Source organism: Branchiostoma lanceolatum, chromosome 9 (genome assembly GCF_035083965.1).
Source record: "Branchiostoma lanceolatum isolate klBraLanc5 chromosome 9, klBraLanc5.hap2, whole genome shotgun sequence".
Classification (NCBI taxonomy): domain Eukaryota; kingdom Metazoa; phylum Chordata; class Leptocardii; order Amphioxiformes; family Branchiostomatidae; genus Branchiostoma; species Branchiostoma lanceolatum.
The window spans coordinates 13218216-13235902 of record NC_089730.1 but is presented as its reverse complement, the minus strand read 5'-3'; the positions used below and the strand labels follow the sequence as shown (position 1 = coordinate 13235902).

The following is a 17687-nucleotide window of genomic DNA, read 5'->3' as shown; positions in this document are numbered from 1 at the left end:
CTCCAAACACTTGACCAGGTTTAAAAAGACTCTGATTGCCTACTTTAGAAATGACATGCGTAAAGAGAAAGGAACCACGTTTATTTCTGAATGCCTGTGTGCTTAAATGGCTAACCAGCTGCAGGTCAATTCCCCTGCTGCTCAACCCAATGAGCAACACCATTTTGGAACCGATAGGTTGCCTGATGCCAGGGTCACACTTCTAAACCGGGGTCAGGCCGGGCTATTTGCGGGAATGAAAAATAGAAGTTTCATAAAAAAATATACACAAATTATGGTCATGACTATTTTTTTACGTTTTGAGTGTTTTGTTGTGATTTATATCATATTTGATTCATACAAACTGCCCGACCAGGTGCCATGTTTTGGAAATATGACCCTAGCATTAGCAACCAGACTGTTAAAACTGTTAAAAGCTGGAACAACTTTAGTGTAACCAATACCTATTGGATCTACACACAACAAATACCATACTGAAATCAGTTCACATGCTTTTCCCTATAACTATAACTCTGAAATGTTCGAAAACAAAATCACACAGTACCTCCACAATTCCAGCCAGTATTCAAAAAGACTTTACCAAATCCGACATTCCTCTATTGTATAGTCTGTGGCTGAATCTAAAGCTGAACCCATCCTCGAGCCCTGACATTCAAAACAAACGCCTGCCCTCCTGCATCTCTATGCATATTTGAATAAGAAGATTATACAAACAGCCGAGTCAACGTGCTGGCATGCACACAAAAGGGTGCGAAATAGCTGGGAGTTGTCAGGAAGATAGTCGCCAATGCTGGAAGCCAATTGGACGAACTCCATCTGATCAATTAATTGAATTAGTGTGATAGAGGATGGAGGACTTATCACAAACATGCAGATAGTGCTGCGGATCGAAACCCGAGTTTAGGTTTAGGTTCGGACTCGAGTCCAGAGGTTTAGGTTCAGGTCCGGACTTGAAAGTCCGGACCTGAACAATAATTTTGGAATATTTTTTTGGTGTTACATGTAACATTGCAAATTGGCAGATATTTTACATGTAATTTGAAAACTATATATACGGAATTATATACAGTCACTAATTAACACAAAGGTTCAGTTATAAACACAAAAACAGCAATGTTTTCATATTTTTCTAGTGCAAATTTTACGATCTAAGGAAGGTTTAAGATGGTTTGAAACAAAAAGGAGTGTATAAGTGAGAGATTTTTTTTCAAGTCCGGACTTGTTTCCAGACGTTTAGGTTTTTTTGGACTTGAACCTAAACGTTTTACAAGTCCGGAACCGGTCCGGCCGGACCGATCCGCACCACTATGATGCAGATGGGTCATCAATCAGGATAGAAGTAAAATTTTGTAGTTTTCTGTGAGGATGATATATTTGCTGACGGCTTATAGTCCGTGTGACATAAACTCTACTGTCAGAGGCTGTTGGATGTTGGGTGGGTGGTAAAAAGCATGATTTAATTAGGTTATTGATGGCTATGCTGTAGAATTATTTAACAACTTTGTCTTCATTCTGTGAGGTCTAGATATGCTAAAACATTTTGTATCTTGTTTCATCATAGAGATTATGTGTAAGGACCCTTTTTCTTGACTACTCTCATCTCCCAAATAAACGTACCGGTACGTTTATTTTTTTCAGCCTCAAAATCCACCCAGTACGTTCTTATTTTGGACAGTACGTTTATTTCTTTTTTTTTAAATTTGAGTTTTGCTAACCAGGGATCCCCTTAAAATTCAAAGTTTGGTTTTTCCTGCCAATATTTCCCCGGCATTTTTGCTCATAATTCATTATTTTCCGGCCAAGTGGCGTTGAATTTTCCCTGCCGCTATGACCCGGCCTTTGTGAAATCCTTGCGGAACTCGTAACGTATCGGTCGATCTCTATAACACTTCAAAGTCAACGTTGTTATTTGGCGAAAATAAGACGCCGCACTGACGTTTTGAAATGCAATTCTTTTTATATGAACAACTTTAGCAGTCTCATTACATCGTAAACCAAAGCATTCTGACCAGAAACCAATTTATGTCAGCGGCGCAAAGTGTTTCAAGTAACGTTACGCATGTAAGTTAGTTACATGTAATACATTACTCTACTCACGTGAGATACAGTCTTTCCCAAAATGAAAATATAGAAATAACACCACAAAAAACTGTGTCTTAGCATCAAAAACTTTATAATTACTTTGAAAGTATATCAAAACATTTCAATCCTACCGCAAACATGAAAATTTAGCCCTTCGAAAAGCGCCACAGTAACGCACCCGGCAGTAACAGTCCGTGGGAATGTTTTGTTTTGGAAGATCTCACTTCCAAGAAGGGGAAACAACTCTTTTTGATCTACAAATAAAACTCCTTTGCCTTTGTCAGAAATGTGTTTTTGCAGTTTTGCAAAAAGACTTTTAATACCTTAGTCTATATAAAAAAAAATCAATTGCAATCTAGTCACCATTATTATCACTGAAAAATGCTTGAAAAAAGATCACTCCCCTTACAGAAAGAATGCGGGAGGTTTCTAAGAACATGAGTGTACGTTCTGTTAGCCCCGCCCCTTTCTGTCTGTGGCACCGCCACTGTCTATAGCTCACCCTTTCATGTAACATGAGAACCCTGTAGTTTGTGGCAACATTGTAACAAGCCTTCAGGAGGTTTCTCACAAATTTGTTGACAATTTAGTTTCTCAAAATGATACATACAAGGGTAATTTTTAGATTTTAAATTATTTGGATTGCAACAACAAAAGCCAAGAACATTATATAATATTGTCTTTGATATTATATGATATTAAATGTCCTTGACACAACACAATGATTTGTGGCATGTAATGTTTGCAAATCTATGTTTCTATATGGAAGGCATAGAAGATAAATGGCAAGTTGGGAAAGACAAAAAGTTACATCATATACATGTGATTGTCATAGTCTTCCTTTTCTCTATCATGACTTTTACAAAACATAAGTAATACCTGCATGTGATGACCATATGTTCAGGATATTGTAATTTTCTGTTCATCTTCTAAATGCTGACACATTTGTATAGAAAAAGAGCAGACTTTCAAAGTGTTGCCCATCCAAGTGAACTGAGAAATTTGGCAACTACTTTTCATGCTTTGATTATATGTCAGTATATACAACAATTTACTTGCTTCAAGTTCCAAGCAGAAAATGCATGTATCAATGATCATGTATATTTAACTTAGCGGGGAACCTATGCCCAATTTTTTCAACATTGCTACTACAGTATATCTTTTTGAAGCGGCAAGGAATATTATAATTTGAACAAGATGTGTACAGTTATTCTGTTCAATAGTTATACACTTAATTGGTATGGTCCTCAGAGGCTCAGACAGGCATAAATAGTCAATAAATGAATAAAGAGAACCTTCTTTCCTTCGGACAGAAGTAGCATGGACACAGTTTATCTGTAAATTTGGTCAATTTCCGGGGGGTATGTTTATTCCGGGGGGTACGTTTATTAGATTTTGAACATTTGTCCAGGGGGTATGTTTATTCCGGGGGGTATGTTTATTTGGGAGATGAGAGTAGTTCTTGGAAAAACACAGTGTGTGCATTACAGTACAAGTGGATGATAACAAAACATTGCTGCATGTAGTACATTAACTACACACAAAAAAGACATGGTCTCTAAAACACAATGCACATACATAACATTAACAGAGGGAAGCACTGTTCTTCAGTAGCATTTTTCTCTTTAGAAACAATACCCTTCTATAATGAGGATGCTAAAAGATGTATACAATAAAACACACCCATGTTATGATTAACAAAAACTACAAAAGAATAAAAAATTGACAAATTTACAACATATTTGGATACATGACCTTGAGTAATTCATGTATTTTTTACATAAATGTTTTACACCTCTAGCTATTCAAGACTTCAAATTAATGTAAGGTTAACACAATATCTACACACAAAGCTATGTAAAGAAATGGATTTTTGTGGCCATTACAAATTACATTATTGATTTACAGGTGATCTGAAAGGGGTCATGCTATGATAAATCTTTGGTTACTAGTAGGCAAATAATGCAGATCTTAATCCAATAAATTTTTTGTATTATTGAATAATACGACCAGTTAGGCGACGAAATTCAGATAGAAAATAGAAGTACTGCATAGAAAAATATCTATGAAGGAAAAAACACAAAAAAACATTAATAAAAAACATCTATAAACGCTCCAAAAAGCTCAGACAAATGAAATTATAGAGTGATTTAGAGTCTATCATATACTCCCCATCCTTATTGGTTTCTGAAAAAATGACTTCAAGTCTTATTCCAGTTCAACAATCACCCGTTTGTCTTTGACATATCCATATACATGTACCTGCACAGTATGAAAATGATATACAGTATGACAATATATCCTGGCAGTGTTGTGTGTTGATGTGCCAGTAAAGCTGACCCATAGATCTGAGGAAGGGTCAGCTTCGACGTCCGCCTCCATTGACCATTAATGTGGGTCAGCCGGTCAATCGACTCACGTCCAACAACAGGGGGCCAGACAGGGAGGGGGGACCAGACATACAGAATTAGGGCCAATTTACACACAGCTTGTCTAGATATCTGAACTGCAGATATCTGCCAGGCGACAGCTTTTTTCTGTGTCTAAACAGGAATTTTATGGTCTTAATTAGGGTTTTTTTAGATGTCGGGAAAATTTCAGCCGACCACTCTGAAGCATTCGCCCGACAACTCAGCGGGAGTCCCCGACCGCTCCAACCGGACGTCTAAACAGAATGTGTCGCGTAGTAGACATCTGGAGGTCGGGGTTCATGCTAGTTTGCATATTTGGCAGGCGATAAAGCGGGAAAACTTCTTAGCATCAAGGACCATTTGTTCCCAAACGGACGACGGACTTCTTTCGTGATGCCAGATCGTTCGGTGGATCGGCCCTCCCCCCTCCGCCACGACAAGGGCAGCGAGTAGGAACGCAGCGTTGATTCTGACCGGTCGCTGTCGTCTTCCCCGGGACCTCAAACGCCTCTTACGCTCAACCCTTGCTTGCTGCCTCATGTTTAGCCACACACGAGTCAGATAAAGAAAGAATACCATATTCATCTTGACGAAAAACACAGGCGGTTCTCCCGCCATTTTGAAACGCGCGCAAAAGGTTGAATAGGGTCACGAGTGCAATCAGCGCGCTGCGTGAGTCCTGCGGTACTTCCTGTCGGTGTGTATAAATGCGTCCAGATATCTAAGGCTCAGATGTCGGCGGATTTTTAGATATCTGAAAAAACTCTGTATAAATTGGGCCTTAGTCTGGACATCGCCAGTAATCAGTTTTTCTGTTTACAAGTCTTAAAGCAAATTCTAACATGAAAGCATTATTACTATTATCATTAATAGTTAAACTGATTCAGGGCTGACCAAATTACATTGACTGAGGATTGAGACTCAGTTCATTGTACTATTTTGGCTTGAATATAATGTTACATGTAATGGTACTATTATAATACTTATGAATATATCTTTTGATGATGGACAAGAACATGTGTTGTGTTGTCAACACCTATTCTAGATCTGTACCTGATCCATTAATGAATGACTCATCACTGGTGACATTTGTCTGTAATGTTACATTCATAAATGCCTCATTAGTGGAAGATGCATGTATCTACTGATTCATGATGGTCACAAAGGTCTAATTTCTTACTCTGAATTTGAAATACAAATTTGCTTGCATGTAACATGTAACATCAACCATATTTTCAGAAGTCGTCTACAATCATATCAACATGAAATTTGTTCGTAACATTACATATTATAACGTTAACGTTACTTTGTTATTTTTCCACACTAGAGACATAACCAATTAATAGGTTTTGAAGATAAAAGCATTATAATTTCTTTTGAGACAAAAAATGTCAGGTTATGTATATCTGGCACAACCCTTTTTTTAGAGATAACACACATCTTTTTATCCCATATTTTTCTTTCCACGACCCAAAATTATGGAAACTGTCATAAAATTATCTGATTACGCCGGTAGTCACAACATAATTATGCACAACAAACAAAACGACGACCGTTAGTTTCCGTATATTTGCATTGTGGGTGTGTATTGCGGTTAAAACATGTCTTCTAGACGTGTCTAGAAATTTCTAAAGAAAACGACAAGTTTGTGGGAAATTTGAGTAGGGGAGAAGACAGTGGAAAATGATGCTACACAGAAACGATGAGATCATTCATTCACGATGTAGTGATAAACCACATGACCCTCCTCCCTTCCGCAATTCCCACCGCTCGGTTTCTACCTTTGTCACCTCATATCGTACCGTTTACCGCCACTTAGCAGAATTCTGCACATTCTCAAACATCTCGGCTACTACGTGGTGCATGAGAATCGTTCAAACTCACCTGCTGAGGCTGTTAGAAGTGAGAAAACAAGGCTGACTATCACTGCGGTTCAGCCGTCCTGCACCGTGTCCGCCATGTTCAAATTCCTAATTTGGAGCTACGGATTGTGGGAGCCGTGCAGCAGCGCCGCCTGCCGAGATTAGCCAGAAGTACATAAAATGTGTTACTAGCACGTCTCTATATGGCCTCCGTCGGTCAGTATTGACCATGGTAAAATCCTAATTCACAACAGCCCTACAGCATCGACTATGGCTAAACAGCCCTATACGAGAATGGCAGTCTCTGCCGTAGCACGTAGATTGGACGATAGAGTAACGAAAGTTTTGCAGCAGTTTAATATGATAGTCTGCTGTCTGCCTTTGGATACTTTCAATAGTCTGTTTTTCTCGTGTGTTATTGCATCAGACTCCGAAGTAGCATTTCACGAACAATGAGGCTGCCGTACATTTGACCTCCGCAAGGGGCGAAGTTAAAGTTCACGTAACGTTGACGCTAAAACCAAGGAGGTTTGTTAAAACTAATTTACAAACTGTAAACAGTTTGTTTTAATATTTGATAAATTGCATCCTCCACTCTTACGCATATGATTTCCATAGTTGGCTTGTTCAACCAGTTCTACATTTCAATGGGCCAAATGGGTCAATTCTACTGTAAGTTAGTCATTTAACTACATTTGTATATCAAAATCGCTATTCCCAAATGTATGTGGTCCACGTACTGCCGGCTTTTTCGTTTCATAATTAACAGATTTCCATGCATTGGAAGGAAAAATGAACTGAAAGAAAATAAACCTGTAACTGTTGTAGAGAGTACCCATAAACACGCGCGCACCGAGACGTGTACCCGGAAGTTGTAAGGCAAAAAAACGGACGATTCCTGGTGTCGTTTGTTTCTTGTCCAAGGTTTTTTGATAGCCTTTTATACGCTGAGACGTCCACGAACTATTCAATAACATAACAAACACCGCTGTTTTTGGTTGAAATCAGGACTGAACACTGGAATCACTTGCAGGTTGGTTAATCGGATAGTTTCAAAACTTAAGTCATACGTGTGAAACCTTATGTGACAGATTATCAAATAATGGTACATTTTCATGTTACAATACAATTTTCATGTTACAATACATGTTACACGAGCAACGGGTGATTGTATGAAAATAATGAGTTTATTTTACAATGTGGTGTTATGACATGAGACTATCAAATAAAGCATCGTGGAGGACACAGAATTTTTTTAAAGTCATACGTGTTAAAGTCATACTTTGATATGGTACAACCGTACGTGTATGCCGCACGGACTTTTACTAACGTTGCACCATGTATTGGCACTGTGTCTCTCGCTCTATATTCAGCCATATGGCATGGTAACATTGGCCGCATTATTTTGTCCAGCAGATTTCTTAGCCGAATACCAGATGAACACTTACAGCCGCCATCATCATCATCATCATCATCGTTAGGTAGGCCGAATACTCCCTCTTCGAAGCCAGGGGCTAAATTGCGAGGAGCGCACAATTGGCGGGCTGAATCGCAAGGGTCTGGACCGGCTGCCATTCGGCGCTATTAAACTATGGTGACCTCAATACGACAATTGCCCCATGTGCGCATGCGGCCACAGGACTGCAGGTTTTGAACCACTCACACCGGGAAGGACCCCTACTCTTTTCGATGAGTGCGGTGGGTTCTCAGTAACGTGCCCGAGGTGTGGCTCTCCTCAAACACGGGACCTCCATTTAACGTCCTATCTGAGGGACGTCCCTAACCGAGGCTAGGTACTCATTTACACCCTGAGTGAAGTGGGGAAATTCGTGTTAAGTGCCTTTCCCAAGGGCACAACATCGGGCGTATCGGTGGTATCGAACCCTGGACCTCTCGCCTGTGGGCCAAGCACACTACCGATTGCGCTACACGATGCCACTGTTCCTCTTCCCGGGTCATGCCCCTGATGACGAAGTCTATACTGCGCTGGCATACCAAAGACTTATTGCTGAACTCACCCGCCAGCATGAGACCGGTGAGTTCACTGATGTGGTGGTACAGGTAGAGAATAGGAAGTTCCCTTGTCACCGTGCCGTGTTGGCAACCACGCCGTTCTTCGAAACCATGCTGTCGTCCAACCTCTCCGAGAGTACTTCAAATGTGATACAACTGCGCGGGATTGACTCCACCAGCTTCTCCAAGATCCTGGACTTCCTGTATACCGGAGAAATCAGCATCGGTAAATACGATGTCCAGGACATACTGCAGGCGGCACACATGCTACAGTTTGACAACATCCTGCCGTACTGCTGTAAGCTCATTCAAGACCGTATTCTCTTTACCAACATGCTGGCAGTAATGCGCCTGGCTGACATGTATGATCTTTCTGTCCTGAAGGAGCGCGCAAGACACTTCGTAGCGCCAGCGTCAAAGTACTCAGGCGCCACACAAGATTCAGATTTAAATTCAGATGAGGAGTTCGTTAGCCTTTGGTACAGACAACCAACAGAAGACGGCTCCCATCGCTTTATAGACTTCAACCAAGGACTCAAGCTTTTTGCCGAACTTGACAGCCAGCGTAAGACTGGTGAGTTCCTTGATGTGGTGGTACAAGTCGAGAATAGGAAGTTCCCTTGTCATCGTGCCGTGTTGGCAACCACGCCGTTCTTCAAAGCCATGCTGTCGTCCAACCTCGCCGAGAGTAGTTCAAAGGTCGTACAGCTGCGCGGGATCGCCTCCGAAAGCTTCTCCAAGATCCTGGACTTCCTGTATACCGGGAAAATGCGCGGCCGCATCACCAAAGACGATGTCCAGGACGTTCTGCAGGCGGCACACATGCTACTATTTGACAACGTCATGCAGTATTGCTGTCAGTTTATCAAAGACTACCTTTGCCCGGCCAACTGTTTGGGGGTCATGCGCCTGGCCGACTTGTATGCTCTTTCTGATTTAAAGAAGAGCTCGAGAGATATGGTAGTGTCACACTTCTCAGACGTCATACAAGAAGATGAATTCCTTAGCCTTTCGTTGCAAGAGCTCTTAGGTCTGCTCGGAGTGGATCTAAAAGTTACGAATGAAGACGACATCGTCTATTCTGTGTTTAGATGGCTCGATCATACCCCTGATGAGAACCGTCAAACAGCAATCCTAGGGATTTTGAAAGGGACCGGCGTGAAGGTCAGTACGCAGAAGAAGCTTCTTGAGTGGCTCCAGGTAATACCGTGCGAGTCCGCAGAATGTCTGGCAAAGATCACCGCCAGGGAGAAACAACTTCTCGGTACACAGCAACTGGCAGCTGCTGCAAAGGTGGACGAGGCTAAAAGCAGTCCTAAACGCGGTAAATCGGACAAACTGGCGATTATTGTCGGCGGTTGGAAGGCAGTCAGGAAACCACATTTTCACGACGAGCCCCCCTTCATCATACAGCCACCACCCCTACAAAGCGTAATTTGCCTAGATCCAGATAGTCAGCAGTACTACCACATCACTACCCTACCGACGCCTGTCGCCGGCTACATGAGCGTGGCGTGTGCAGACGGATACCTGTACGTGACAGGTGGGCGGGTACATCCCCCGGTCGGCGAGGATCCTCACATTGTCATTACACCGTCCAGGCAAGCCTTCCGGTACGATTTCCTGTCAGACATTTGGGTGAGGTTACCCGACATGCCTCACGGCAGGACAGGGCATCAGTCGGTGGTGGTTGACAGGAAACTCTATCTGGTCGACGGTGACGCTGAAGCGAGGACTTTATGGACCATGGATTGCTATGATCCTGATATGATGGCTTGGATAAAGATACATATGCGTTTGCCAAACATGCTACAGATAACCCGCACTTCATCTAGCCTCATTGCTTCATCGAGGTTGATGTCGATAACAGCCCACGGGAACAAGGTTGTACTCATCGAGGTGTCAAAGAGCCCTCTCTTTGCCCTTGATCAGTTTGGCATCATTATAAGCCCAACCGGTCCCCGGTACAGACTGTGTATTCATGCGTTTGGTGTGAAAAGCAACGGTTGGAAGTACGCCGATATCCCAATGAATACTAGTGTCCCTTTGGACGACGTTGGCATTTTTACCACTGCTGTCAATGACAAGCTCTACGTCCGTACCGGACATATGCAGAATTCCGACCTATACATCTTCGATGCCGAAGAGGAGACCCTCAAGAAGAGTGCACGTGATATGCTAGATTTCAAAGAGAACTTCCTTCTCGTGCGAAAAAGTGAGAACAGCTGCCTCTACAGGAATGAACAGAAAGGCATCGTGGATACCATTAGCCACTACGAAGTTGGAGAACGCTACAATCCGGCAAAGCAGACGTCCCTTCCCTTTGCCTTATTCGGCTACAGTTTCCTCGAAGCCAACAAGAGCTGCGTCAGATGGTACGACCGGCACCTTCCTGCACTGGAGAAAGAGGACGAGCTACAGCTAGAGTGTTCATCATCATCTCGTGGTGATCTGGACGTAACTACTCCCGCATGTAAATAGGTCATGTCACGTTACATACACCAGATTGGATTCAAGAAACACAGTAGTGAAGTTGTGTATGTATTGCCTGGAATCCATCCTCCTGGGCAGGGCTGCACGGCAGCATACACCAAACATTATGCCTTCAAGGCAAGGAATGTGGTAGATTTGTGCTGGTATTAGCCTTCATGGTTTGTTTAGGCTCTATGGTTTGTTTGTTTCTGCTTATAATTCACTTTTTGCTGCATAAACGACCCAGTACAAAATGAGATCAGCAAAAAGTGTACTACAGTCAAACCTGCCTAGGCGACCACCTTTTCAACGCGACCACCTGGCCATGGCGACCGCTTTTTCTCGGTCCCGAAAATTTTCCCCATAGGCACAAGCATTAAGCTGCCTGCCCTAGGCGACCACCTGTCCAACGCGACCGCGACCGCCACGAATTGGGACCGCACAGAGCACAATCCCTGCCCATGGCGGCCGCCTAATTTTCAAGCGTGTGGTGACATCGGATCATTTTGCTGTCGGATTTCACGGAAATGTTTTCAAGACTTTGAAGGACAAAAATAAGGACAAAAATATATGGAATAGCAATGTTATAACATCGATTCCTCCATGAAGTGTTTAATAAAACGTTCCCCCTATAAACATTGTAAAGACAAATGTAAAATTGTGATGTTGTTGTGCCTATCGCCGTTCGGTTTAAACTCAATTTTCAAAACGAATACGTAGTGCATGGCGTCAAAAAGTCAGATTTCGCAAAAACTACTATCTATTTCTTGTATATTCAACAAAAATCTGTCTGTGTCTTACTAAATTCCGCCGAAAAATGACTTCGCGGCGGGCAAAACGTCGGGCGAGAAATATTGTTCCTTGGTCCCGACGCCATCTTGGATTTGGCGCGGCACAGATTTGGCGTACCGCTGACCTTTCTAAAACACGTTGCTTTTGTGTATGAACATTTACGAATACTCTAGTTATTAATTAAAATTAATATTCTTATTTTCTTTTTATTTCCATGAATCTCACAAACCTTTATTGGACGGTGTGCGTTCTGCTGCAACGACTTACCTTTCGATGCGGCGCGGCGCGACGAAATCACACCGTTCTCGTTTTCATCTTTAGTTGTCAGATCGAAAACTTGTTGCCCCTTTTATTCAGCGGTCGGTGGCCCAAAAAAGGCTGGGGTCAGCAGCTGTTTTCTAGGGATTTGTCTTATGCCTTAAAACTTCGATGATGTTCGTGTGTGTGTGTGTGTACTATTTAATGTAACGTGTGAATGCGGGAGGGCGCTGCGATCATCGAGGCAACGATTGTTTTGTAGTCAAACTTATGACAAAAATTTGTACACGATGTAGCGGTATACAATTATTACAACGATAACGGAAAATGTAATTTTTGTAGGATCTTTCTGTCAATGAGAATTGAACCTGGTGGGGGTCATGTTGTCTAAATTCACATAATTTTCCATCCATTTACGTACTGTATTGAAAACCTCAACCTGGCAACATGTGAGTGGAATCCTCTTCATGGCGACCACCTGTCCATCGCGACCGTTTTTGCTCGGTCCGCCGGGTGGTCGCCTTGGGCAGGTTTGACTGTATAAGCAAAAAAGGCCCATAGAGTCTGCTATGGAGGCCATGCTGGCATAAAGTTAACAGCTGGATTCCAGGCCAAGTGGATGTACACCAGAGCTGACGAGAACTCTAAATAGGAGCCCGGCGTACCCTGGGTAACGCAATAAGAAAGTACTCTCAACTGTGACCTTCCCAGTAGTTTGAGGGGTGAATTAGCCCCCATAGCTACATTAACTCATATTCCCACACTGTCTACAAGCAAGGACATTATATGTCCTTGCTACAAGCTAAAAACAATGGCAGGAGCAAATTTGCAAACATTGTCAAACCATGCTGAATGACCAAGATTGATGTAAAAAAGTTACATAATCAAGGCTTATACCGTCTACAACTTTCAGATTTTGGAAAACCAACATTGTGCTCAAATTTAAAATCTAAGTGTCTAATTGTATCTGTTTTCAGCTTGAAAATATCTCTCTCACAGCAGAATAATTGTGTCTCTAGAAGTGTGGCTTGTAATATGGTACATTTGTATCAATTTGGCAGTCTAAAAAGAAACCAGTACAGACAGGGGATATGTACATGTAGAACTGTACATGTAACTGCCAGCCATGAGTCGCATTACCAGTAAGAGCATGGTAAGCAAGGATTGTCATTACTTTATATCCTGCTTAGGTGAAGCTAAGTTCTTAGATACAACTTATCCGCTGTCTGTTACATTTCAACAGTGTATCGAAGAGTAAGTTGTGTAAAACACAATCTTAGCAAGGCTTTCACCGACGTGAAAGACAGTCAGTAGCAGACTGACTCTGGTAGTTTACGTTAGCCAAATTTATTGGGTGATTTTATAGAACAGGCATGGTCTTTAAACTACAATTTAAAGACGTAAATGTAGACTAGTGATTTCTGCTATGTTATCCTCCTGATTGATATATGCTGCACTGTTTTAGATAATAGCAACACAACACATAAAAGTAAGCCTTGAGATATTTCCTTGAAAACACTTTAATCATCTCAAAACTTGCAATACATCTGACTTGTCATACAATTTCTTGCAGTTGAAAAGTTTTTTTCTTCTTCAAAATGACAATCAGCAAGTCTCCTCCTTTGTCTTGCACCTGGGATACAAAAACATATCAACAAATTACATCAAGGAAACAGTTGAATAATTTTACAAAAATAATTAGTGTAATGGAAGCTTGAGATCCAAATCTTCACTATACAAGAGAAATACCAAGACTACTGTGCATTTTGTTATTTGTGAACTCACATTGTAGGAATATGTTTTAATGTAGCATTGTGAAATATAATAGTCTTATCTGTAAGGAATGCCATGTGCATCAGTCCTATCGATCCATTAAATGTTTGTTCATAATCATTTTACACATCATATGAACACATGACATCATCTGCACTGTGGCATGGTGAGTTACCAACTTTTAGGAAGACTCTTGAATAAAACTGTAACATGTAGACATACGTACCTTTCATGAATTCAATTCTTGCTTGGCTGCTGTTTTAGTCCTGTAACAGTCATTAAAAATACATTGTGAATATCTCGTAGGTAGTAGTCAGTTTCGTGAAGATTTCAGGAGTTCTTGGTCTTGCAGTCAGTGTATGCATTTCTAAACATCATTTATTCATGTGTCCCTATCTGCAATACTTAGTCATCACACAGCAAGACCAGCATTTGTCATCATGTTAACAAGTACACTGCAAATGGTTCAGCGCGTGTATTAACTTCTTTTACACCAAAGTGAAATTTCCAAAGTATACCTTACACAAAATGGGATACACTTGTAGGAGCTAAAATATAATAAGGTCTTTCCAATAAATGAATAAAACCATTAATGCCCCTTACAGAATGTCAAAGGTAAGTTTTTACACACACACAAACAAGTTATTGATCACTTACATGCAGTTTGCATCCTTGCTGACACATTTGGGGTCATTCTGAGATACCGTAATAAACAAAAAGATACGCGGTCAGAACTCAAGAAGAAAAACTTTCAATCAATTCATAAACACTCAACTTAGTGGTTTGTTTCATAAATAAGACTTCAGAACTTCTTGGTCTTGCAGTCAGTGTATGCATTTCTAAACACCATCTATTCATTTGTCCCTATCTGCAATACTTAGTCATCACACTGCAAGGACCAGCCAATTGAGATCGCTTTAACAAGTACCAATGCAAAATGGTTCAGCATATGTATTAACCCTCATTGTCAGCAACATTCAACATTCCTTAAGTATATCTCACACTAAATGGGATACACTTGGTAGGAGCAAATAGACACATATTAACTTTATTTCTAAATAAGTTTGTTTTTCCAAACAACTAATGTGAGGCCACAGTGAGGGAATAGCTTTAACTAAGTTACAAACAAGATGTTATCACTTACATGCAATTTGCATCCTCACTAACACATTTGTTGTCATTCTGGGATAATAAACATAAAAAGAGATGGGTTACAACTCATAAGGGAAAAACAACTTTCACATTGTTAACGTACACTGAACTTGCAACATCAGAGTAGGTTAGGGAAAAAACACATCAAACCAACATCAGTTTAGTAGTTAGTTCATCATGTTACAAGTCACATTCTTACACTATTGCATTAGTTTAGTTTTTGTCTACATTAAAACAAAGATTAGGTTAAAGCAAAGTAGGTGGTGCTTACATGTCTGCTTGACTTTGCTGGCTCAATCCCTTTGTCTGTTTAGTGGCAGTACTAGTCAGGCCAACTGGTAAAAAAAATAGGAAATTGCAGGAACCATTTAAGCATAAAGTGTAGACAAGTAAACCTGTGCATACACATGTAGTAGTACAAACTGTATGATGGTATCAGAAGTACAATGTCTTCACATTCTTTCAGTGAGAGAGTTCAATATTGTCATCATGTACCTTCAATTCCACTTTGATTTTGATTGGAAATGTACATTGTTGAGACTAGCACAGGATAGTGGCTATGCACAGTCACTAATGTATTCTGTGAAAAATGTATCAGTTCAAACTACTTACTTCTGATGGAAAGTCTTCCCAGTTCCCACTGGCTCTTCTGACAAACTGTACAGGAATAAAAGAGTTAAAGATGAAGTTACTCTCACACCTTTAAGAAATTTTCTGTTTGAACTGCCAGGTACAAAAAACTTAAGAATAGAACGTTAACTTGTAAGATTTTACATACACTACATTTTTTTGCAGTATGAAATAATACACAAAACAACACCTCAGATAGTTTAGAAACTACGGGCTAGATGGTCATATCACCGAGACCCTCATTTGGCAGAATTCTTTCATCACCGGTGTTGTTAAGTGTACTTTATAAGTACACATGTCAGAAATAAGGATGTCTCTCTTCACTGGTTATCAGAGAGATTCCCATTATCCTAGTCATCACTCACTGTGTACTATATCATTACTCACTGTGTACTACATCACTGATTGCTGACACTTTTAGCAGAACTAAAGTAAACTGCAAAAGGGAAAAATTTGTGTGGATTTCATTACGCTACAGAGACAAAATGGAGTGTTTGCTGTGGTTTTCAGTTCATAGTTGACCCCATGCAGGGTTTTATTGTAAAAGAGTTTGCAGTGGTTTTAAGAGTTCACTGTAAAGCCGTGAACATAAAGCCATGGCAAACATTTCTCCACACTACTCAACATTGACTGAAACAATTAATGCTGATTGCACTTTACTCGTCTTTAATTCTTTCACCACTGAATTTTTGTTACCTCACCACATGATGACTGTTCAGTGTTCTTCAGTATCAGGTAGACCGCAGTATCCATTTTCCCTATCAACACAAAAATCATCATAAATACACCATACATATAGCTCCTCCAGTTTATGTAATACTGGACTATGCCTCATATATACGGGCTTGATGTGGAATCACAAACACACGGATTTCATATTGGCAGAATCAAGATAAATCATTGGCATAGTACATCTTACTGATACTACATAGTTTGATGATGATCATGCTTTGATTATTTGATTTTAATACATTGCAGCCTTTGGAGCTGAATTGCGTATCTCATTACAATTCAAATTAGTCAGAATCATTGTCTTTTAAAATCATCTACAGCAAAAAAAAAATTAATACACAATAAAATAGACTTTCTTACATGATCATCGCAATTAGTGATAAAAACAGATTCCCATTATCCAACAGTTTTGAGGGATGGTCCTGTGAAATGGACTTGTTTTCCAGTGATAGTTTGATTATGAGATTAATTTATAGACCTACATCAAATACAGGAACCAGACTATGATAGTCTGGTTCCTGTATTTGATGTAGGTCTATAAATTAATCTCATACCCGTTCCTGAAACTTAACTTATCTGAAGGCTGCAGTAATATTTCATATCAGATATATACAGCAGACATGGTACATTACATACCTGTTTGTGCCACTGCTTTCAATCGCCTGTGTCTTGCTCTGCCTAAAAGGAGATATTTAAAAGGTTAATGTATGTTTTATTGAACACTGGACAGTCACAGTAAGTATATGTACAATGACATTTGGTCAGATAGAGCTAAAAAAGTGAACATCACGAGGTTCAGCGTTGGTGGAAAGGATCATCATACCCATGTCAGTGTACCTTATTCCTCTCATGTACAGTAATTACATTACAGCTAGCACAAAACATTACCTATGTTGACAACTGGATGTCATCCCAAGAAACATACATGTACATGCAAAGGCATGCTATCACACACACAGCACAGACATGCTAATGCTGTACTACAATGTCAGCTTAGTACCTAGTCTAAAATCTATATCAAAGAAAAGCATTACAAACCTCTTGGATGGACAGCAGCAAGGACTTGGTTCTTTTCCTGCCATGTCTGCAAACAAAAGAAGATGGATGGTTTTAGATACGGAGAGACATGAAGACATAGTTGTCATGCAGAAGTCATCAAGGCTGTCTCAGACGGACAAAAACGTCCCCATGATGGTTTGCGTGGAGTCAGTTAATGGGCAATGCGATATGCAATCGTCACTGAAGCCTTGTTTAATCATGTACTACATACATGTGGAAAAATACATGAAATATTTTGCTTAATAGTCTTTTTTTCTTTGATGTAAATCAATAGAATAGAGATGCAAGATGACTGAGTAATCGAAGGGCTATGCAATAGTCAACCAAAGATAGAAATGTTATAGATACCTTGGTGGGGAATTCCTTGCAGTGTCAGACTGAAAGACCAAAAAATGCTTGTTACTTTTGACGCAATGAAATGAAGTGGTCAGTGATAGCGACTGGGTCATGC

The 17687-nt window shown here is 40.5% G+C and overlaps 1 protein-coding gene across 4 annotated transcripts in view; it reads right to left on the bottom strand.

The window, feature by feature from the left end:
* Window positions 1-6481, bottom strand: part of LOC136442588 (WD repeat-containing protein 47-like) — a 33001-nt gene extending 26520 nt beyond the window's left edge. For 3 of the 4 annotated variants that reach the window (XM_066439528.1, XM_066439532.1, XM_066439531.1), the window contains exon 1: window positions 6378-6481. The gene's annotated coding sequence lies outside the window, so the exon portion shown is untranslated. The remainder of the gene's footprint in view (window positions 1-6377) is intronic. The other variant, XM_066439529.1, reaches the window with a different exon arrangement.
* Between the last annotated feature and the right edge of the window lie 11206 nt (window positions 6482-17687).